The sequence below is a fragment of the Bos indicus genome, chromosome 14, assembly GCF_029378745.1.
Source record: "Bos indicus isolate NIAB-ARS_2022 breed Sahiwal x Tharparkar chromosome 14, NIAB-ARS_B.indTharparkar_mat_pri_1.0, whole genome shotgun sequence".
Lineage (NCBI taxonomy): Eukaryota > Metazoa > Chordata > Mammalia > Artiodactyla > Bovidae > Bos > Bos indicus.
Genome location: NC_091773.1, coordinates 75,523,369 through 75,546,747, shown reverse-complemented (window position 1 = coordinate 75,546,747; position 23,379 = coordinate 75,523,369). Strand labels below are relative to the sequence as shown.

General features: G+C 37.4%; 1 non-coding gene across 1 annotated transcript; it reads right to left on the bottom strand.

Moving 5' to 3' along the window:
- Nucleotides 1–812: 812 nt before the first annotated feature.
- TRNAC-GCA (transfer RNA cysteine (anticodon GCA)) lies at nt 813–884 on the bottom strand. Its single transcript has one exon. It is a non-coding gene; the product is annotated as a tRNA-Cys (tRNA).
- Between the last annotated feature and the right edge of the window lie 22,495 nt (nt 885–23,379).

Sequence of the window (23,379 nt, the reverse complement as noted above, 5' to 3'; positions counted from 1 at the left end):
GCTTTCAGCTATGGAAGCCTTGCAATAACCTCTATCATTTCCACTGCAGCTGCTCTATTAGTCTGACCATTTACCACACTGGACTTGGCTCATGTTAAACAGCAAAGTCATTCTGTCTGCCCGACTGTTCAATGTATCAGCACAGAATACGCTCTTTGGTGAGTGCTAACATGTGAAACTTAGATTTTCTCACTTCATGACCAAACCCATATGTTCATCTACATATTTCTTATTTGAAACTCTTTATCCCTAGCCTTCCAATATTTTTCCTTCTAGGACTCTGAACAACCAGCCAAGGCATTAGTCACTGCTTATGAAACTGTATATATTTTTATTTAAAGCCAATTCTCTTTCCACACCAAGTAGATGATGAAATATACTTCCTGAAGTTTGCCGATTAAGAAGATGTTCCTTCTTGCCCATCTTTGAGCTCCTCTTGTGGGGTTTCTAGTAGAGCAGCAGCCTATTATTAGTCTGGACACATACACCTAGTTAATGAAGCCTTTGTGAACCCAAATCTGAATTTTCATTTTCTGCTGACTGACCATAAGAAAACCTCCATACAGCAATAAGCATACAATGAGGGCTACTTGTCAGTGCCATAGTAGTAGATGGCATGAGAATTCAAGCCAGCTTAACTTATCTGTGCCTTCCAATCCTGTTTATGCTTAATCTATAAAGTGAAGTGAAGTCTCTCAGTCGTGTCTGACTCTTTGCGACCCCATGGACTGTAGCCCACCAGGCTCCTCAGTCCATTGAATTTTCCAGGCAAGAGTACTGGAGTGGGTTGCCATTTCCTTCTCCAGGGGATCTTCCCAACCCAGGGATCGAACCCGGGTCTCCTGCACTGCAGGCAGACGCTTTACCATCTGAGCCACCAGGGAAGCCCAATCTCAAATAAGGGGAATGCAAAAGATTGTTCAAACTACCATAATATTGCACTCTTTTCACATGCTAGTAATTTTATGTTCAAAATCCTTAAAGCTAGTCTTCAGCAGCAGTATGTGAACTTAGAACTTTCAGATGTACAAGTAGGGTTTAGAAAAGGCAGAGATCAAATTGCAAACATTCATTGGATAATATGAAAAGTAAGAGAATTCCAGAAAAACATCTACTTCTGCTTCATTGATTATGCTAAAGCCTTTGACTGTGTGGATCACAATAAACTGTGGGAAATTCTTAGAGATGAGTATACGAGACCACCTTACCTGTATTCTGAAGAACGCGTGTGCAGGTCAAGAAGCAACAGTTAGAACTGCACATGAAACAACTGGCTGGTTGCAAATTGGAAAGGAGTATGACAAGGCTGCATATTGTCACCCTGCTTCTTCACTTTCTATGAGTATATCATGCAAAATTCTGGGCTGGATGATGCACAAACTGGAATCAAGATTGCTGGGAGAATTACCAACAACCTCAGATATGCAGATGATACCACTCTTAATTGCAGAAGGTGATGAGGAGCTAAAGAGCCTCTTGATGAGGGTGAAAGAGGAGAGTGAAAAAGCTGGCTTTGCAACTCAACGTGAATAAAACCAAGATCATGATATCTGGTTCCATTATTTCATGGCAAATAGAAGATAAAATAGTGGAAGTAGTGACAGGTTTTCTTTTATTGGGCTCCAAAAATCACTGCGGATGGTGACTGTACCCATGAAATTAAAAGATGCATGGTTCTTGAAAGGAAAGCTGTGGTAAACTTAATTCACTAAGTAATTCACTAAGTGAATTAAAAAGCTTAGATATCATTTTGTTGACAAATGTTGTATAGTCAAAGTTATGATTTTTCCCATAGACATGTATGGATGTGAGAGTTAGATCATAAAGGAAGTTGAATCGCTGAAGAAATTTTACTTTTGAGTTGTGGTGCTGGAGAAGATGCTTGAGAGTCTCTTGGACTGCAAAGAGATTAAGTCAGTCAATCTAAAGGAAATCAACCCTGAATATTCACTGAAAGGACTGATGCTGAAGCTGAAGCTCCAGTACTTTGGCCATCTGATGGAAAGAGCCAACTCATTGGAAATTACCTGGTGCTGGGAAAGGTTAAAGACAAAAAGTGAAGACGGTGGCAGAGAATGAAATGTTTTGATAACATCATTGACTCAATGGTCATGAATTTAAACAAACTCTGTGAGGTAGTTAAGGATAAAGAACCTGGTGTGCTGCAGTTCATGGGGTCCCAAAGAGTCAGACACGACTTAGTGACCGAACAGCAATAAAAGTGTTAACTGAATTGGAGTAAAGAATCGATCATTTTAAGATGAAAGTAGGAAATATGAAGATGACTCAATTAAAAATAGATAATTCAATATCTGAAATTTAAAAAAAAAACTAGAAGGAATGAGTACTAGACTAAGTGATACAGAGGAATGCATTTGTAATCTGGAAGATAGAATAATGGAAATCATCCAATCATTAAAGCAGAAAGATAAATGAAAGAAATGAAAACAGTCTATGAGATCTCTAGGAGAATAAGTGTGCCAACATTAGCATGATAAATATTCCAAAAAGAGAAGAGGACTGAAAAATATTTGAACTAATTTTGGCTGAAAAGTTCCCACACTTGAAGAATGAAGGAGATGCCAAGGTGCAGTAGGCATCACAGAGTGTCGCAAACAACACGAACCCAAGCACGCCCACACCAATGAACAGAGCATTTAATGGCGAAATTAAATCTGAAAAAGAATTCTAGAGGTAGCAAGGCGGAAAAAGATTCATGTACAAGAGAATCCCCACAATGCTATCAGCTAATTCTCCTGCAGAAAATTGCCATGACAGGAGGGAGTAGCATGATATATGCAACATGCTGAGGGGGAAAGTGGAGGGAACCATTAGACCATTCAGGTATGACCTAAATCAAATCCCTCATGACTATACAGTGGAAGTGAGAAATAGATTTAAGGGACTAGATCTGATAGACAGAGTGCCTGAAGAAATATGGATGGAGGTTCGTGACATTGTACAGGAGACAGGAATCAAGACCATCCCCAAGAAAAAGAACTGCAAAAAAACAAAAGGGCTGTCTGAGAAGGCCTTCCAAAGAGCTGTGAAAAGAAGAGAAGCAAAAAGCAAAGGAGAAAAAGAAAGATATACCCATTTGATTGCAGAGTCCCAAGGAATAGCAAGGACAGATAAGAAAGCCTTCCTCAGTGACCCATGCAAAGAAGTAGAGGAAAACAACAGAATGGGAAGGACTAGAGATCTCTTCAAGAAAATTAGACATACCAAGGGAACATTTCATGCAAAGATGGGCTTAATAAAGGACAGAAATGGTAGGGAAGTAGAAGATATTAAGAAGAGGTGGCAAGAATACACAGAAGAATTGTACTAAAAAGATCTTCACGACCCAGATAATCACGATGGTGTGATCACTGACCTAGAGCCAGACATCCTGGAATGTGAAGTCATGTGGGCCTTAGAAAGCATCAGTATGAACAAAGCTAGTGGAGGTGATGGAATTCCAGTTGAGCTATTTCAAATCCTGAAACATGATGCTCTGAAAGTGTTGCACTCAATTCAGCAGTGGCCACAGGCTTAATCTATATGTGTACCGATTTCATCTTCACTATGTTGCTACTGGACCTGCATGACCTTATGACTTGGTGGTTCAGACAGAGGATAGTGCTTCATTGGTACTTGGTATCTTGTAGTTAGCTGCTCCATTTCTTTGAGAGAAATAGAATGTCAAAATCAGTTTCACACTACCCTCCTAATATAAACTCAAATTGGGTTTATTTGCCATTTTGTATATCACTGAACTTTGCATTTAGAATTGTGAAAACTGGCCTACAATTTTCCTCTCTTGTAATACTTTGTCAACTTAAGATTGAAGTTATGCTGCTTATATACTCTTAAGGAGTCTGTATAATTTCTTTCTTAGTCTTTGGCAGAATTCACTGCTGATGCTATCTGGACCCAGATTTTCTTTTGGGGAAGAGTTTTTATTATAGCTTTAATGAATTTAATTGCATAAGAGTAATCAGGTTTTCTATTTATATTTTAGTCACTTTAAGAAGTTATGTTCTCCACAATGAATTACGACACTATAGCAGTCGGAATGGCAATCATTAAGAAAGTCTACAAATAGCAAATGCTGGACAGGATGTGGAGAAAAGGGAAACATCCTACAGTATTGGTGTGAATATAAGGTGGTGTAACCACTATGGAAAACCGTGTAGAGGGTCCTCAGAAATTTAAAAGCAGAGTTGCCATACGATCCAGAAAACGCATCAGCTTCCCTGGTGGCTCAGATGGTAAAGAATCTGCCTGCCATGCAGGAGACACGGCTTCAGTCCCTGGGTCTGGAAGACCCCCTTGCTGTAGAACTTTTCTTCCTCTCGTCACTCCTTCTATCCTCGCATTAGCTCATTGCTCATCAGGGCTTCTCTAGTAATGACTCATGTGATTCTTATCTTCACTTCCTGGTTCCTTCAATCCAGTCTCGAGTTTCGTTTTTGTTTTGTTCTTTGGGGGCATAAATTGGATCAGTTTGTGATGTGAATGAAATTATCAATTGTCACCCAGTACTCTGTTGCTGTCAGTCCCTAAGTCATGTCCAACTCTTTGTGACTCCATGGACTGCAGCATGCCAGGCTCCTCTGTCCTCCACTATCTCCCAGAGTTTGCTCAAATTCAAGTCCACTGAGTCGGTGATGCCATCCAACCATCTCATCCTTTGCTCCCCGCCTCTCTTTTTTGCCTTCAGTCTTTCCCAGAATCAGGATCTTTTCCGATCTGTTCTTTGCATCAGGTGGCAAAAATATCAGAGCTTCAGCTTCAGTCAATAACTCTAGTAATTGCTCGCTTTGACTTTTCTTACTCATAGAATCAGGTCTCTCATTCACCTTAAATATTTTGGATAGTGTGAATAGCATTTAAAAAATATTTTTCACAGCACTGTGAAACATATTCTTGCAACAACACCAACTTTTTGCCTCTCTATCCCCATTCCATTGTGCTTCTCTCACTTTGTATTACTGTGAAAATGAAACTTTAAATGATTGTCTGCCTAATATTTTTTGCTAAGAAAATTTTCCATGAATATTATAACTTCACACTCCTTTCAGTTGAATCTCTAGATCCTTTATAGAATGTTTACTACTAAACTTCATCATAAAATCTTTTAATTATGTCAAAATAAGCATAAACTTTCCTGAGAAATTAGACTGATAAAATGGCTTTGAGTGGAAGATATTCTTCATACAATTTTCCCTCAAAATGGACATATCTCTTCTTTGCTGCTTTTCTTTGCTATGAAAACTGCATTCTCAGTTCAATTACCTGGTGGCTGACACTTACATTACACTTGAATAAACCATGTAAATTCAGATCATTAATTTAGCCATCTTATCATAATTTTTAGTTATTACAATACTCAATTATAGTTTTAGAAGCATGCATGACTTCAGTAACAGAATGTTTAGAAAAGTCCTAGTGTTTTTAGACTTTTGAAACTTTCTAGAAAATCTTCCAGACTCTAGGAAGATTGAAATCGCAGTTAGTTTTCCTTCACTGGTTCACTCAACACATACGTGTAACAGCTATGTATTAGGAACTGAATATGTGGGGGTAAGCAAAACGTCAATGATACTTGACATAAGATAAGAGGGATCATAGACATTTCATGAGAAAATAAATAATTATAGATCTTAATTTAGAGCCAAAAGTCCAATGTGGACCATCTTAGCAAAGATGCTTTCCATATATTAAATTAATTTTATATTAATGCTAAACTCAGAAAAAAAAAATCTTCCATGTGAAGTCTTTGTTTTAAAATTACATCAGATCAAGAATATAGGTAACAGTTCCATATATCCTGTTTAATATCAAATTGATATTTGAAAAAATATTTTAAAAATATTTTTTAAAAAGTCCATTAACAATTTCAGAAAATTTCCAGATGATTTTCTGAATTTTTTAAAAATTTATTTAATTTTTGTTTTTAACTTACTTCAGTGCTGTGGCCCTGAGTTATAGGGACTGGCCTTAAAGCTGTTCCTTCAAAAGAACTGCTAAACACGGTCTTGGTGTGAGCGTGCTCAGCTGTTTCAGACTCTGACCCCATGGACTGTAGCCCACCAGGCTCCTCTGTCCATGGGATTTTCCAGGCAAGAATATTGGAGTGGGTTGCCATTTCCTTCTCCAGGGGAAAATGGTCTACTCTAGACCAACTCAGTTTCATTCAATTTATGCCCATAAGTAAGTGGTTATTAAATGTGTTAGCCACTATACAAAGCTTTGGAAGTCATTGCTGATATTACTTAATCTCTTCTAGTGTTTTATAACTGCATAGACCTGAGAACACTTTAAGAGGTATTTATGCATATCTGCAGGAAATTTCATAAGGACTCTCAGAATGAAATTTAGAATTGTACAAGAAAGACTGTATGAACTGAACGGACCAGATATCTATCTCAAGGAAAGATTTTTTTATTGTTTAGTTAGTCACATCCAACTCTTTTGCAACCCATAGACTGTAGCCTGCCAGACTCTTCAGTCTGTGGGATGTTCCAGGAAAGACTACCAGAGTGTGTTGCCAATTTCTCCTCCAGGGTATCTTCCTGACCCTGGCATCAAACCCACATCTCAGAGTCTCCTGCATTGCAGGGGGATTCTTTGCCTCTGAGCTACCCACCAGGGAAGACCAATAAAAGATTAATTATATATATATATCAATAACCTCAGATATGCAGATGACACCACCCTTATGGCAGAAAGTGAAGAGGAACTCAAAAGCCTTTTGATGAAAGTGGACAGTGAAAAAGTTGGCTTAAACTCAACATTCAGAAGACAAAGATCATGGCATCAGGTCCCATCACTTCATGGGAAATAGATGGGGAAACGGTGGAAACAGTGTCAGACTTTATTTTTTGGGCTCCAAAATCACTGCAGATGGTGACTGCAGCCATGAAATTAAAAGGCGCTTACTCCTTGGAAGGAAAGTTATGACCAACCTAGATAGGATATTGAAAATCAGAGACATTACTTTGCCAACAAAGGTCCGTCTAGTCAAGGCTATGGTTTTCCCAGTGGTCATGTATGGATGTGAGAGTGGACTGTGAAGAAGGCTGAGTGCCGAAGAATTGATGCTTTTGAACTGTGGTGTTGGAGAAGACTCTTGAGAGTCCCTTGGACTGCAAGGAGATCCAACCAGTCCATTCTAAAAGAGATCGGTCCTGGGTGTTCTTTGGAAGGAATGATGCTAAAGCTGAAACTCCAGAACTTTGGCCACCTCACGCTAAGAGTTGACTCATTGGAAAAGACTTTGATGCTGGGAGGGATTGGGGACAGGAGGAAAAGGGGATGACAGAGGATGAGATGGCTGGATGGCATCACTGACTCAATGGACACAAGTCTGAGTGAACTCCGGGAGTTGGTGATGGACAGGGAGGCCTGGCGTGCTGCAATTCATGGGGTTGCAGAGTCAGACACGACTGAGCGACTGAACTGAACTGAACTGATACCTGTGAGAAGCTGGTCTGGAATCAATATTTATAGAAATAAAAGGCAAGAATACAATTAGAAAGACACTTTCATAGAAAAACAAATATTAGAAATCATTAAGCCTGACTATGGGAATAGGGGAATATATATATATTATGCTGTTGTAAACTCAAGAAATGAAAAACACAATGTCCCCACATTTCTACCACATTTAATATATTTATTCAATCAGCTTGAAGACAGAGTTTGGATTTAATTTGCTTTGTGGGAATTTGTGAGTCTTAATTGTAAAAGACATAAAAAGAAAGGGGCAGTTCCTTTGCATATATTTGATTATGTAGGAATGATCTTTCAGAAATGATGCATTTCCAGGGAAGGCTCAGTGCCAAGAAAAGAAAAGAGTTGGGGGTTTGAGACAGCTGGTTATATTTATCAAGCCTGGGGTTCCTCTTGTGTGGTGGCCTTGCCCGAGTTTTTAGTTGTGTGGTTAGCTAATAATATGAAAACACAGTATAATGGGAGGGCCAAAAATGTTCATTCTATAGCCAACAAATGCTATACTTGTGCCAAAAGATATAGCTTTTTTACACCATACATTATAAAAATATGATATCATTTCAAATAAACAGTGTGGAAAAAAGAAAATGGCTAATAACATATCTTGATGACACATACAAGGAATATTTCTTTATTAATGAAAGCCTATGCTTAGAAAAAAAAGAAAAGAGTAAACCATCCATTATTTTTAATCACTGAAAATTAGTCACAGAGAAAAACAAATGGGTTTTCTGTCTACGTATGCATTTTTCATTATAATCATGGAACATATATTTTTTTCACTAATAGTGTGATTTCATTCAAGGCCTGCAAAATGCCTTAAAATAATTTTTCTGAGTTTTTTCCTACAAGGTTTGTATGTATTTGAGGGCAGATGCATGTGATAAATAGTCACATTGGGAGCTACAACCAGGGGAGAAAAGATGAGGAGGATTCTGAAATCTCGGTCTTTATTTTAATGAATAGGTTTGATTTCATAAAAGAAAAGTTACACTGTAGTAATTCAACCTTGCCATGCAGGGTTTGTAACTTATGTCCACTTTTTATCTTCCAACACTTACTTTTGTGGAGGAGTGCCCTGAACATTCTCTGTTGGTTCTTAGAACATTTACAACCCATCCGTGATTTCCTGAGTATTAGGTGCTGAATGTCTGTAATACTTCCAAAAATCTTTGCCTCCAGTGTTACATGTACAGTTTAGGTTGCACCAATAAGATGCATTCACAGGAAGTTTGGTGGGCTGAAAAGAAGCAGACACCACTTTCTTCCTTCTAAGGCCGCAGGCTGACAGTGGGGAAGCTGTGGTGCATCACATCTCTGACCCCTCTGCGATAAATTTCAAGTTGGTATAAATTTTGCAACTTGGAATTCGCCAGTCTGCAACAATTTTCTAAATATCTAAAGGCTTGCATAACATGCCTTACTTCCTTTGTTAAAATCAGAGATCATTTCTGTATTACAAATTGAGCCAAGAGTGATAGATTTGCCTATCAGTTCAGTTCAGTCGCTCAGTCGTGCGTGTCCAGCTCTTTGCGACCCCGTGGACTGCAGCACGCCAGGCTTCCCTGTCCATCACCAACTCCCGGAGCTTGCTCAAACTCATGTCCATCCAGTCAGATTTGACTATAATTGTACATAAAATTAAAGAAAGTCAATGTAGTGTATCCAGTCTTTGACTTCGAATATAAAAGCCATTTATGAATTAAGGCCTAGTTGAAAGTTGAAAAACCAAAAATAATTTCTACCATATTAAAGATGTGTCAATAATCATGTCATAATATATTATCAGCTTTTTTTTAAAATCAGTTCCTGGTTATATGCCATACGGAAAAGTTTTCATTACTAAAATGCGTTTGAGTTGTCATTTTGGGAGACACATGGTAAGTTACTTACTATAAGCTATTTTTTATATCTTAAAATAAAGTAAAATTAATATATTATTAAAACATGTTATGCTTTCTTAATATTATCTGTTTTTTTTTTTTTTTAAGAAACCAATTATATTTAATTATAGTGAATACAAAGTTTGGTTCTAATATCTTTGTACTCTCTCTGGCATTTAACTAATATAAAAACTGACTACGCTATGCCAGAATACTTTATTTGCATCACTAATATAAATACAATAGCTCTGAAAAGAGATAGAATATCTTTACCTGGAACAGATGTGGACCATGTGAAAAAAACAAATTATATTAAGTCAGAAATAGAATACATTTAAAGTACAAAAAATGTTTCTATACAAGATGACAACAATCAAAGAAATATAACTGCGCTTACTATCTCATGTCAGAAGGATAATTACAAATGAGAACTTCTAAATATGCTGTTGCATTTACAAAAATATGTGTAAATTGTACTTCTCCCAAAAAGGAGAAGTTATCATTCAGAATCAGTGGGAAGCTTGATCTTCTAGAGACTCAAGGAAAAATTTAAAATTTGGGAGCAATTTTTAAACGACAACTGTCTTAACTCAGGCTTCAATAACAAAACCCCAGACTAAGTGTCTTAAACAACATGCATTATTTTTGAGCAGTTCCGGAGGTTAGGAAGTCCCAGACCAAGGTGCCAGCCGACCGGAGTTTTGGTGAGGGTTCTCCTGGCGGGCAGACTGCCATCTTCTCAGCGTATCCTCACACGGTGGCGAGAAGGCAAGCGCCAGTCTTCCTCTTCTTATAAAGACTGGAAGCGCATCAGAGCGACCCACCTCCTCTAATCTAATGATTTCTCAAAGGCCCCACCTCCTAACACCGTCATATTGTGAGTTAAAGCTTCAACAGATAAACTTTGGGGAGACAAAAACATTAGTTCACAGCCGCATGTCTACTTACAAAATGGTTACTAAATGCAGCTATATTTTTAGTGCCGTCATATGAACTTCAGAATGCATATTTACAAATGAATTATGCTATATCAAATTATTCGCCAAGGATGACGCCGGATGAAGAGACTGTTAAAGAATACAAATGGCTTCCCTGGTGGCTCAGTGGTAAAGAATGTGCCTGCCAGTTCAGGAGACCTGGGTCTGATCCCTGTCCCGGAAGACCCCACCTGCCGTGGAGCAACCAGGCACCGCAACGACTGGGCCAGCGCGCGAAGGCCTCGGGCCAGAGCCGCAAATACTGAGCCCATGAGCTCCAGCATCTGAAGAGTCATCCTAGAGTCAGGGCTCCGCGAGAAGCTGGTCCATCACAACTAGAGAATAGCCCCCACTCTCCGCAACAAGAGAAAAGCCTGAGCAGCAGTGAAGATGCAGCACAGACAAAATGCATAAACAAATAAAATTTTAAAGGCAACAAAGAATTCTTTTAAGAAAGAATACATTTACCAATAGATCTCTTAGGTTACGTTGGTGAATGCTATTTTTTAAAGCATATTTTGTTTGTTTGTTTGTTTGTTTCATTTTATGTATTTGTTTATGTATTTTGGTCTGTGCTGGGTCTTTGCTCTCTGTGGTACGCAGCCTTCTCTCCTGGAACACTGTAGGGCATGCGGGCGTCCGTAGTCCTGGCACACGCGCGCAGTCGTTGCAGCGCCCTGGCTCGGGAGCGCTGACTCAGCAGCTGTGACTCACTGGCTTTGTTGCTCTGAGGCCTGTGGGATCTTCTCGGATAAGGGATCAAACCATTGTCTCCTGCGTTGGTAGTGTTGTGTGAAAATTGTATAAGGTTTAATTATGTTGAATTTGTTCATAGTGCTTTTCAGATCTACTATATCCTCCTACTTTTAAGTCTAATCATTCTACTAATTTTTGAGAACGTGATATTGAAATTCTAGCTAAAAGGCTTAATTTATCTATTAAAAATACTGGTTATATATAGTGGAACTGTATGTAACTTTGTTCCGTATTTTCCAAGTGTCTTGTAAATATGTTATCATACTTTTGTAATTAAAAAAAAGTTTAATAGAAAAGAATACAAACATGTATTTAATACATAAACAAACACCTGAAGAATCTTATAAAGTATAAAAAGGTAGTGCATCTGAAAAGGAACCACTGATAATAAAGTTACTTCAAGAGGAATGTAGGAGATGGGGCCAGTTATAATATCACCACATTTCTCCAATCACGTTTCATCTCTTCGGCATGAGATTGTAGGAATTTTTTATACCATAACATCAATAAATTGCTCAATTAAAAAAAAAACAAGTTGGTAGTCTTCTGGATAAGCTTTTATTTCTAGTGCTTTTGCAGGGGAAATAGAGTAGTCCTTATTTTCCTTAACTTTGTTCATTTCTCTTTATTCCATTGTCCTGTCCTTTGTTGAATATATGTAAAAATAATTAAACATATATGTTTAAATGGTTATTTGTTTTCAGAATATCTATTTCAGTCTGTTCTGGTATTTTGTCATTTTCCCTTTGGATGTTATTCCTTTATTTGAATACTTTTTTTGGTCAAATGTGTTATCAATATATTCTTCCACTGTGTGACTTGTATTACTCTTTATGGAAACTTACAAAGAAATGTTAATGTATCATTACCTTTTTGTTTAGTGCTCATTATACCATGTTTATGAAATCTCTACTCTGAAATCATACAAATATACTTTATGATACATTCTAAAGTTTTATCATTTTACTCTTTATATACATCTATCTGTAGTATTTATGTATGTATATGTATATAATGGAGAAGGAAATGGCAACCCACTCCAGTGTTCTTGCCTGGAGAATCCCAGGGACGGAGGAGCCTGTTGGGCTGCTGTCTGTGGGGTCACACAGAGTCAGACACGACTGACGCGACTTAGCAGCAGCAGCAGCATGTATATAATATCTATCTCTTGATATTTTAATTTCCTAATCTTTATACACTTTACATTCCTGAGACGTAATCAATTTTATCATAATGCCCCTTATCGTGTGGCATTATGGTGGGCCACTACTCTAATGATGTCCTTGGAAAAGGAGAAATGTAGAGACAGACACACATGAACAGGGAGAATGCCAGGTACAGTGAAGGCAGGATCAGCTGATGCGTCAACAAGCCCAGGGCCAGCAAGGATTGCCAGCAACTGCCAGAAGCTAGGGGAGAGACAAGGAATAAATTCTTCCTCCCAGCCCTCAGAGGAAGCCTTCCCCTTCCTGCAGGTGGAAAATCAGCGGTCACTCCAACCACAACTCATTTGAAGAGAATTTATACTTTTCCTCAGACTGCTTTAGAAATTTTTCTTTTTTTCTTTTCCTGTATGAAGTTTCCCTATGAAATGTTTAGACTTGTATTTCTCCTTACATATATGATTTGGGTTTCGTTGGACTTCCTAAATTTATGACATAAGGCCTGTCATCAGTTATGGAAAATTTTCAACTTCTATCTCTTCAAATATTTTTTTTGGAACCATTAATCTCCTTCTTCTTTTGAAATTTCAATTAACTAGTCCTTTTTCCTATGCTTGTTTTGTCTAAAATATATCCTGCATTGTCGACTTTTCCCTCATGCTGAATTCTGGAGTATTTATTTTATTTTATTATTTTTTTTTTACTTTTTACAGTACATTTTTTTTTCTTTTTTTAATTTTATTTTATTTTTAAACTTTACAATATTGTATTAGTTTTGCCAAACATCAAAATGAATCCACCACAGGTATACCCGTGCTCCCCATCCTGAACCCTCCTCCCTACTCCCTCCCCATACCCTCCCTCTGGGTCGTCCCAGTGCTGAATTCTGGATTATTTATTTTAATTTGTTTTCTAATTCAGTAATTCATTCATTTAACTATTTTTAACCTGCCTTTAAATCCACCAATTGAGTTTTTAATGTTTATTTTTTATTTATTCTTTACCACTTTTCCTGTGCTGCTTGTTTTAGTTCCTATTTCCTATTTTTATTTTAAAATGTATTCTCTATTTCTTAAAACATATAAAATGAAGTTATTTTGTAGTCTATGCCTGATTCCAATATATGAAGTCTTTGCAGGTCTATTTATATTGTTTGTAGTTTCTACTGAAAGTGAAATTCACTCAGCCGTGTCTGACTCTTTGCGACGCCATGAACTATATAGTCCATGGAATTCTCCAGGCCAAAATACTGGAGTGGGCAGCCTTTTCCTTCTCCAGGGGACCTTCCCAACCCAGGGATGGAACCCAGGTCTCCTGCATTGCAGGCAGATTCTTGACCAGCTGAGCCACCAGGGAAGCCTGTCTCTGCTAGTTATGTTATTATAGTAGGCATGTTATTATACCAGTTATGTCATTACATGTTTGCTGTGTTTGTGAATATTTTTACTAGATATTGACAGTTCTGAATAGTTTAGAATTAATTGATAGCTAGGGTGAAGATACCTTCCTCAAGAAACAATTTGTGTTACATTCCTCCAGAAGAGCTTTAAGACATGTACCCTGAAAGATGCCCGAGTTTTGGATCATGTGAAAACTTCTCCATTTCTTATCTACTCTCAACCTCAGGGTGTTTTTGGAGACACAACTTATTGTGGGAGCACTTCCTCTTTCACTCTTTACCTTCTGTGAATAAATGGCTTTGATATTTTGACCCATTCACTGTTTTAAGTTTGTAAAAATAAAACTTCAGAACTTTCAGTTCTGCCGATATGTTATGGGAAGAGTACTTTTTTTTTCTCATTTGTATCTATCGCTGAATTCTCACTTCTACCTCAAGATAAGTTTGGTGATTTCTTACAAATATCTGACCATTTAGAGGCTCTTAAGAATTTTTCCCAAATGTCCTTTAAAAAAATTCTTTTTGATAACTAGTTTAATCTCTTCTCACAAGAAACGAAAATCTCCCCATTAATCTTTTTAATAATGCAATTTAAGTTTTTGAGGGAGCAGCTAGGCAGGCACATTTTTACAACTAGGATAACATTTTTTGCACAGGTATCAAAGATTAATCTGTTTTGTAGTAGACATCTAGAATAAGTAAATTTCCCCATTTAATGACTAATTCTATAGTGAAAAAGTCCTTTGTCTTATGTATTTCGTACTTACCTCTTTGAATAATACTTCTCCTTGTCTAATGTAATTATTTGCTTGCATGTTGTACAAGGCACGTAGCCCTCTGCTGCTGCTGCTGCTAAGTTGCTTCAGTCGTGTCCGACTCTGTGCGACCCCATAGACGGCAGCCCACCAGGCTCCCCCGTCCCTGGGATTCTCCAGGCAAGAACACTGGAGTGGGTTGCCATTTCCTTCTCCAATGCATGAAAGTGAAAAGTGAAAGTGAAGTCACTCAGTCGTGTCCAACCCTCAGCGACTCCATGGACTACAGCCTTCCAGGCTCCTCCATCCATGGGATTTTCCGGGCAAGAGTACTGGAGTGGGGTGCCATCGCCTTCTCCGGTAGCCCTCTAGGCAGACCTGTGTTTTATTCTTGTACAAACTATAGCAAAGTGGCTATGTGCTCTACCCTGGAGGTAGGACACTCGAAGTCTAACACTTCCACTGACCCCTCTGTGACCACCATACCTCTCTACGACTCAGTTTATTGTTTATGAAATGAGAATGCAATTTATCACGTAAATAGTTGAGGATTAAGTTAATATAAGTGGAGCAATGACATCTCCCAATCATATGATAAATATCAATCATCATTATTTTAAGTATGTTCTTTTATGGAACACTGTACTTTTGGCAAAATGTTCAATAAGTACTTGATTAATGATAGATCAGCTATAATTATTCTAATACTGCCAAGCAATTGCATGGTGGAATGCTGCATGCACTTTTTGAAGAGCAGAAATTTATTCCTGCAAATTGAGACAGTCCTCAAGGAATGGTATTGAAAGCAATTAATCTATTTTTAAAGTTGGTAACCTAAAAAACAAGTTACTTTCAATGAATGCTAAAGAACATATTAAAAACCCATGACACTGATAGGAATTTTCTTAAATTGCTTATGCATGTAATTAATGATATTCATTTTTGGATTGTAAAAAGAGCTCATTGAAATATATTGCAGCCCTCTTCCATGTATTACAAGATTCACAGGATGCCAGGAAGTCTGTTATATTTAGGACTACATAGAAAGGTCTGATTTCATGTAGCTAAAGTTCACATCTGATAAGTAGAATTAATTTTAGGCAATATCACTCAAAACTTTTAAATGGCCATTTTATAATTTCCTTACCCTAGTACAGATATGTCTCAGGGAAAACAAAGAGAAAGCCTTTCTCAGCACAAGTCACTCCTAGCTATTGTCCTGTATTAAGCACAAGCCGTTCTCTTATCTAGTCAAGCTATTTTTGGCCAAATATGGAAGTTTAATTAAAAATATATAAAGAAAAATGACTATCATTTTTGAACAAAGCACCCAGCCAGAGGGAAATTTTATCATTTTGGCAGAGAGGTAAAGTAAAAGAAGATGAAGAGACACATTTTGACCATATCCTTTCTCTTTTATAAAATAATCCAAATTGATACCATGTCATAACTGTGCTCCAATTTAATTTTATTTCAGCTTTTATCTAACTTAACATCAAATCCCCAAGAAGAGAATATCTAACCCGCATTTCCAAATCATACATTTTAACATGGAATTCTTTTGTTCCAGTTGAATCTTGCTTAGACATGTATTAAGAAACTCAAATGTAGAAATTCACTATTATTTGTTTGAAACAGATGTTCACTTTCGTGGTGAGGTAACGTCCTCATTCTTATTTTTCTAAAGGTTTGGTCATGTATTATGAGCATTATAAGTTTACTTTATTTAACCTGCTGCCGTGATATGTTCTCTTATTAGACTGATTATTTCAAATCCCCATTGAGTTGAATTTTTCATTTTGGTCATGTTAGATCATTATCTTAATATTCAGTTTAATTGAATTTAATATATTTTCATTTGTAATACTGCTTTGGATCTTGTAGTTGATGGCTGTTTTACATATTTTGGTATTAAAATGCTACCAATACTGGAAAATGCATATGAATATTTGAGCATTTTTTCTGTCTTTTAGCTCTTATCTTGGACTTTTAGAAGTTTCTTACAAAAGTAGTTTTCAAACAACTGGGTCTGTTATATGAGTGAAACAATTTTTTTTTTCCCCAGTAACAGTTGAAAAATTCTGAAAAAAGCTTCTTGGTAAACATTGAAGAAATTTTAACTAATTACAGTATTTTAAGTAAAATAGGTATTTGTTAAGAACTGTGAAATATCTTTTGAGATTTTACCATGCTTGTAAGCTAATTTAGTCTTCTAGAATTTCATGGATGCTGAAGGAAGACACAAGACCCCAGGATCAAAGACATAGGACTTATTACTCAAGGCATGGCAGGCAGAAGGAACTCCATTCATATTGGTTCCCTCTGCCTGTAAAATCCCATAGGAACAATGCGGAGCAGCCTAGATAGATGTGTACACTCAGTGGGTCATGCCACAGCTGAGCTTAGGAAAATTCTAATTTATGAGGAGTTGCTGACAAACGTGCCCCAACTTTGCCTCAGAGGATGACATCTTTATTATTTTGGAAAGCAAACACGTCTGCCTTTTGCCCCACTGGGAAATACTATCTCTGTCTCTCATGTGCTGTGCTTAGTCACTCAGTCGTGTCCCTTTTTGTGACCCCATGGACTGTAGCCTGCCAGTATCCTCTGTCCATGGTGGTTCTCCAGGCAAGAATCCTGAACCAGATTGCCATGCCCTCCTCCAGGGGATCTTACCAACCCAGGGATCGAACCCAGGTCTCCTGCCTTGCAGGTGGATTCTTTACCAGCTGAGCTACCAGGGAAGCCCCATCTCTATCTCTCATGCCCATTCACTATAAAACACATTCTCTAAAAAACTGCCTGTTCAGTGACTTAGAAGTGACTCAGAAGTGACTCAAAAGCTCAGAAGATGGGAAGAAATGCCTATGGATAACTATCTTAGAACAGTTTCTTTATCACTATGTTTCCAAATATATCTTAAGTTTTGTCTCCAGTATATAAACTACCCTTTGCTTATGTCTTTTATCATTCTTGCATTTAATTTGTTGCTTTATGACTATTTCATGATTAAATTCAATCTAATTTCTCTTGTTTATGCAGAGAACTTAATCCTCATTGAAAGTTTTGCTCACCATTCTGCTGAGTGTCACCTTTGTGTATTTCTTGTCTGTGCATTATCTATTTCTTTGTATTTAGAAAGTACATTTTTACTTCTGAAACACTGTTTTGCTTTTTATCTTATGGTATTTTAAATTAGACAGCTTATTAATTTCCTCTACATTAATAACCAATAGAAATCATAAAATTAGTTTTCTGGCCCACCTACAGAAAGATGAGTGTCTTTGTGTAATGCTTTTAAATATTTACAAATAACTTCAATTTGCTCTTAACCTTTGGTTTTCTTTCCTCTTTTCCCCCTGTGTGGTGAAATATAAGTAAGCTAATAAGTACTGATATCTGACTTTGGTGCAGTGTAACAAAATAGTGTAGCATGCAAAAAATCCTCTAAGCATTGGTAGGAACAGAATAACAGAAAATAAGGTCTTTTCCCTTGCCAAGTTTGCAAAATGGTGTATATCCACCATAGAAGTTTTTAAAATTGCAATTTTGCAATATTTTCTGAGGTTAGTATTATTTTCATTGAAATGTTGATTTTCAATATTGTGTTAGTTTTAGGTGTAGAGCAAAATGTGTCATTTATATATGTGAATATGTATATGAATATATATATTCAGATTATTTCCCATTATAGGCTATTATAAGACATTGAATGTAACTTTGTTATACAGTAAATTCTTATTGTCTATTTTCTGTATAGGCATTTGTATCCATGTATTCCATATTCCTAATTTATGCCTGCCCCCCCTTTCCCTTTCGGTAATCATAAGTTTATTTTCTGTGTCTCAGAGTCTATTTCTCTTTTCTATATAGATTCATTTGTATTACTTTTTAGAGTCCGCATTTAAGTGTTATTATTTTTACTATTTATTTTTTAATATATTCTTCACTGAACTGTAAGCTCCATAAGAACATTGACTATACTTCTACCCACATATTGCCAAAATGTAAGTCTCTAACCTTATAATGCATAATATTAGAACTTCTCCCTATTTTAAAATATTTAAGTTTTAGTTCTTCAAACAAAACGGCCTTGTTGCCTCAGTTTCTTACAGCTTAGCTAATATATTTGGCAAGCTATTCCCAGTTTTCTTAAAAGAGAGTCAGAACTTCTCTGAGGCGGAAACATGCCAGAACAATTATTACACACATAAAAACATTACCCCTCAACAGTCATTTAGTTTTGCAAGATTAATTTGAGTCTCTTTTCTTGCTCTTAATTCATTATGACTACTCAGCTCACTTGGATTATTTCTTGGGGATATTATTTTATTATTTATTGCCTGGTAACCAGAATTCTGTGTTTTTTAAATATATAATATCATGTGATCATTTTAAAGACTTTGGCATTCCTTGCCCATTACTGTATTTAATTCCAAGGACAAAGTTCAAGATTGTCTACATTAAACTCCATACAACTTTCTTAAATCAAGGCACACCTTCTGCAGCTATTCTACATGGACCTTGCACTCCAGCCACTGATGGTCATTTTTACTTTTTAAACTTTATATATTTTTTATGCTTTCATGTTTTTGTCCAGAAGAGATGACTGGGAAAGCAAGTTAACCAAAATAGTTTAATTAAAAACTGTTATAGAGTTCAAGCTTTTATTGCTCGTCACAGAATAAGCCAGTAAATCAAGAGAAGAGGTGTTAGGCCAGGAATAGCACCTTTATTTGGAAAGCCAGTAGACCAAGAAGATGGGGACTAGTGTCCCAAAGAACCATCTTAGCCAAGCTAGAGTTCAGGCTTCGTTTTTACTAAAAGTGGAGAGGGCATGGCTGGTTGTCACAAATTTCTTGGTGTCAGAATCCTTTGTTCTTGCCACTGTTTACAAGGGTCTGGTCACAATGTTCCTGTAAGCCTCCAACAAGACATATATTGTTCTCTGCTCTCAATGGAAAAGGTCATTGGAAATGCTCTGGAAAGCAGAGCATTAACAAAGGGCTATTATGTATGAAAGTGAAAGTGAAAGTCACTCAGTCGTGTCCGACTCTTTGCAACCTTAGGGACTATACAGTCCATGGAATTCTCCAGGCCAGAATACTGAAGTGGGTAGCCAGTTCCTTCTCCAGGGGATCTTTCCATCCCAGTGATCCAACTCAGATCTCCAGCTTGGCTGGCAAATTCTATACCACTGAGCCACCGGGGAAGACCCACTATTATGTATATTTTGGGCTGTAAACCACATTCTTTTATAAAGGTGTAGAGTGAGCATGACTAAGCAAGGAAACAGAGCACAAAAGAGCTAATGGAATAGGTCTAATGTGGAGCCTTTGCTCTTCTCTGTTACAGAACTGTAGTAAACAGGCAAATTGAGTGATATACAGTGAAAAAGTGGAAAGTGAAAGTGTAGTCACTCATTCGTGCCCAACTCTTTGCGACCCCATGACTGTAGCCCTCCAGGCTCCTCTGTCCATGAAACGCTCTGGGCAAGAATAATGGAGTGGGTTGCCATTTCTTCAATTAATAGAATACACATAGATAACCTTTGTAAATAGGTTAAAGGAAGATAAATAATCAGTTAAATTCACAGAAATAGGAGGATTCAAAGAATATTGAATTCCTTGAACTGTCTGGAAACCAAAGAACTAAAGCAATAACCAGAAAGAAGAGTTGAAACAATGTAAGTAACAATTATTAAAGTGTTAAAAAAAGTTATTCTCAAGAGCTATTATGAAAGCAGTAATTTGAAATTGGGCACATAGCCATGAGTCTGGAAGCAAGATTCCCTAGGTAATTACAGGAATTCACTACCAAGTTCACAGGATTCCTGCTGTATAAAATATAAGTTGGAGAAAAATGCAGAAGGTTATTTTGTCTTAAAAAGAGAAAGAAGTGTTAACTATGGCTGCCTTTATATATTACGTTCAAGCAACTTAGTGCACCAAATGCTAAAGCAAATCAAAAGAACAGAGTTACATTGTGATCATCATTTACTACTTAGAAATACTTTCAGCCACAGTATATTCTTTGAAAAAGTAAAACATTAAAAAGAGTTAAGAAATGGAGAATTAAACACTTGTACTGATTTAATAAATATAGAATTGCATTATTTTCAGTCAATTTATCTTGAAAAAACAGCCCAAATATATTGTCACTATCAATAGTAGTGAATACCTAAGCTATCTTTTCTAAAGATAAGGCATGTTGAATGGGATGCAAAATAGCATAACAGGGAAGAATAAATCTGACTCCATATTTGATCTCTTACTTTAACCTTTACGCCTTCTTGCCTTAGTCATGCTAGCTCTGTGCTTTTCCTAAAAGAATATGGTCGTCTTCAGTCGTTGAGTCATGTCTGACTCTTTGTGATCCCATGGACTACAGCGTGCCAGGCCTCCCTGTCCATCACCAACTCCCGGAATTTACTCTAACTCGTGTCCATTGAGTCGGTGATGCCATCCAACCATCTCATCCTCTGTCGTCCCCTTCTCCTCTCGTCTTCCATCTTTCCCAGAATTAGGGTCTTTTCAAATGAGTCAGTTCTTTGCATCAGGTAGCCAAAGTATTGGAGTTTCAGCTTCCACATCAGTTCTTCCAATGAATATTCAGGACTGATTTCCTTTAGGATGGACTATTTGGATCTCCTTGCAGTCCAAGGGATGCTTGAGAGTCTTCTCCAACACCACAGTTCAAAAACATCAATTCTTTCATGCTCAGCTTTCTTTATGGTCCAACTCTCACATCCATTCATGACTACTGGTAAAACCATAACTTTGACTAGATGGACATTTGTTGGTAAAGTAATGTCTCTCCTTTTTAATATGCTGTCTAGATTATAACATTATAGGAAATGAAGATCTTTTCTGTATAGTTCTGTGTATTCTTGCCATCTCTTTTTAATATCTTCTGCTTCTGTTAGGCCCAAACCATTTCTGTCCTTTACTGAGCCCATCTTTGCATGAAACGTTCCCTTGGTATCTCTAATTTTCTTGAAGAGGTCTCTAGTCTTTCCCATTCTATTATTTTCCTCTATTTCTTTGCACTGATCACTGAGGAAGGCTTTCTTATCTCTCCTTGTTATTCTTTGGAACTCTGCATTCAAATGGGTATATCTTTCCTTTTCTCCTTTACCTTTCACTTCTCTTTTCCCATGTATTTGTAAGACCTCCTCAGACAACCATTTTGCCTTTTTATGTTTCTTTTTCTTGGGGATGGTCTTGATCCCTGTCTTCTGTACAATGGCACGAATCTCCATCCATAGTTCTTCAGGCACTCTGTCTATGAGATCTAATCCCTTGAATCTATTTCTCACTTCCATTGTATAATCATAAGGGACTTGATTTAGCTTATATCTGAATGGTCTGGTGGTTTTCCATACTTTTCTTCAATTTAAGTCTGAATTTGGCAATAAAGAGTTCATGATCTGAGCCAGTCAGTTCCCAGTCTTCTTTTTGCTGACTGTATAGAGCTTCTACATCTTTGGCTGCAAAGAATATAATCAATCTGATTTTGGTATTGACCATCTGGTGATGTCCACGTAGAGTCTTCTCTTTTGTGGTTGGAAGAGGGTGTTTGCTATGACCAGTGCGTTTTCTGGGCAAAACTCTTTTAGCCTTTGCCCTGCTTTGTTTTGTATTCCAAGGCCACATTTGCCTGTTACATTTCATGTTCTTATGAAATATTGCTCTTTACAGCATCGGACTTTACTTCCATCACCAGTCACATCCACTCCCATCACCAGTCACATCCACAACAGGGTGTTGTTTTTGCTTTGGCTCCATCTCTTCATTCTTTCTGGAGTTATGTGGGCTATAGCCTAAAGTATATAGGATAGCCCATTTCTCAAGACTTTGACCTTTAAGAGTCCATTCACATAGAGATAAGTTGCCGAACAGAGAATAACATTTGTTGTGTTGGAGGTAAGCATTCTTGAACCAAGAGGTTTACCACAACTAACCATGTCCTGCATCCACCATACCTTTAAAAATGCTTTGCTGGAACTCTTCTGGGAGTTCAGGGTTTTGGGTTTTGGAGCATTGAACCCACCCCCCCACCTTTTTTTTTTTGCATGACCATGTAATAGAACTTTCTCTGCTCCAGACTCTGACAGTAGGTTTATTTGGCCTCACTAACTATCAAACACATGAACTTGTGTTTAGTAACAATCAGATCAGATCAGTCACTCAGTCGTGTCTGACTCTTTGTGACCCCATGAATCACAGCATGCCAGGCCTCCCTGTCCATCACCAACTCCCGGAGTTCACTGAGACTCACGTCCATCGAGTCAGTGATGCCATCCAGCCATCTCATCCTCTGTCGTCCCCTTCTCCTCTTGCCCCCAATCCCTCCCAGCATCACAGTCTTTTCCAATGAGTCAACTCTTTGCATGAGGTGTAGTGCATTCTAAACAAGACAATAGGCTACCTAATTGACTCAAGTGTTCATTTTGATCATAATCTTCATGGGATATCTAGAGAAGAAAATAATAATTGATTGAAAGATGCATGTGACACAAATATAGAGCCTGTTTCAAGAAGGAGTCAAAGTAAATATTCAAGGAGAATCTCATTTCATTAAATTTTTTGTTCCTAGTCTCTACAGCCTTAACACATACTTGTTGATTAATAACTAATCAATAATACCTGCATAAATGTTGGTTGAAATAAAACTCAGATCCATACTCTTAAGAGTTATAATATATTTATTTGTGTTTTTCACATTGAGTGTGTTATTTTTGTGGAGTAAATGAGTTCATGACTGATAATAAGCACTATTAAATGCATGTACATCCATTTCTTTTCTTTCTTCTCTGTCTGTCTCTCCCTTTGCCTTTTACTAGAAAGAGGATCAGAGAAGGCAATGGCACCCCAATCCAATATTCTTGCCTCAAAAATCCCATGGATGGAGGAGCCTGGTAGGCTGCAGTCCATGGGGTCGCGA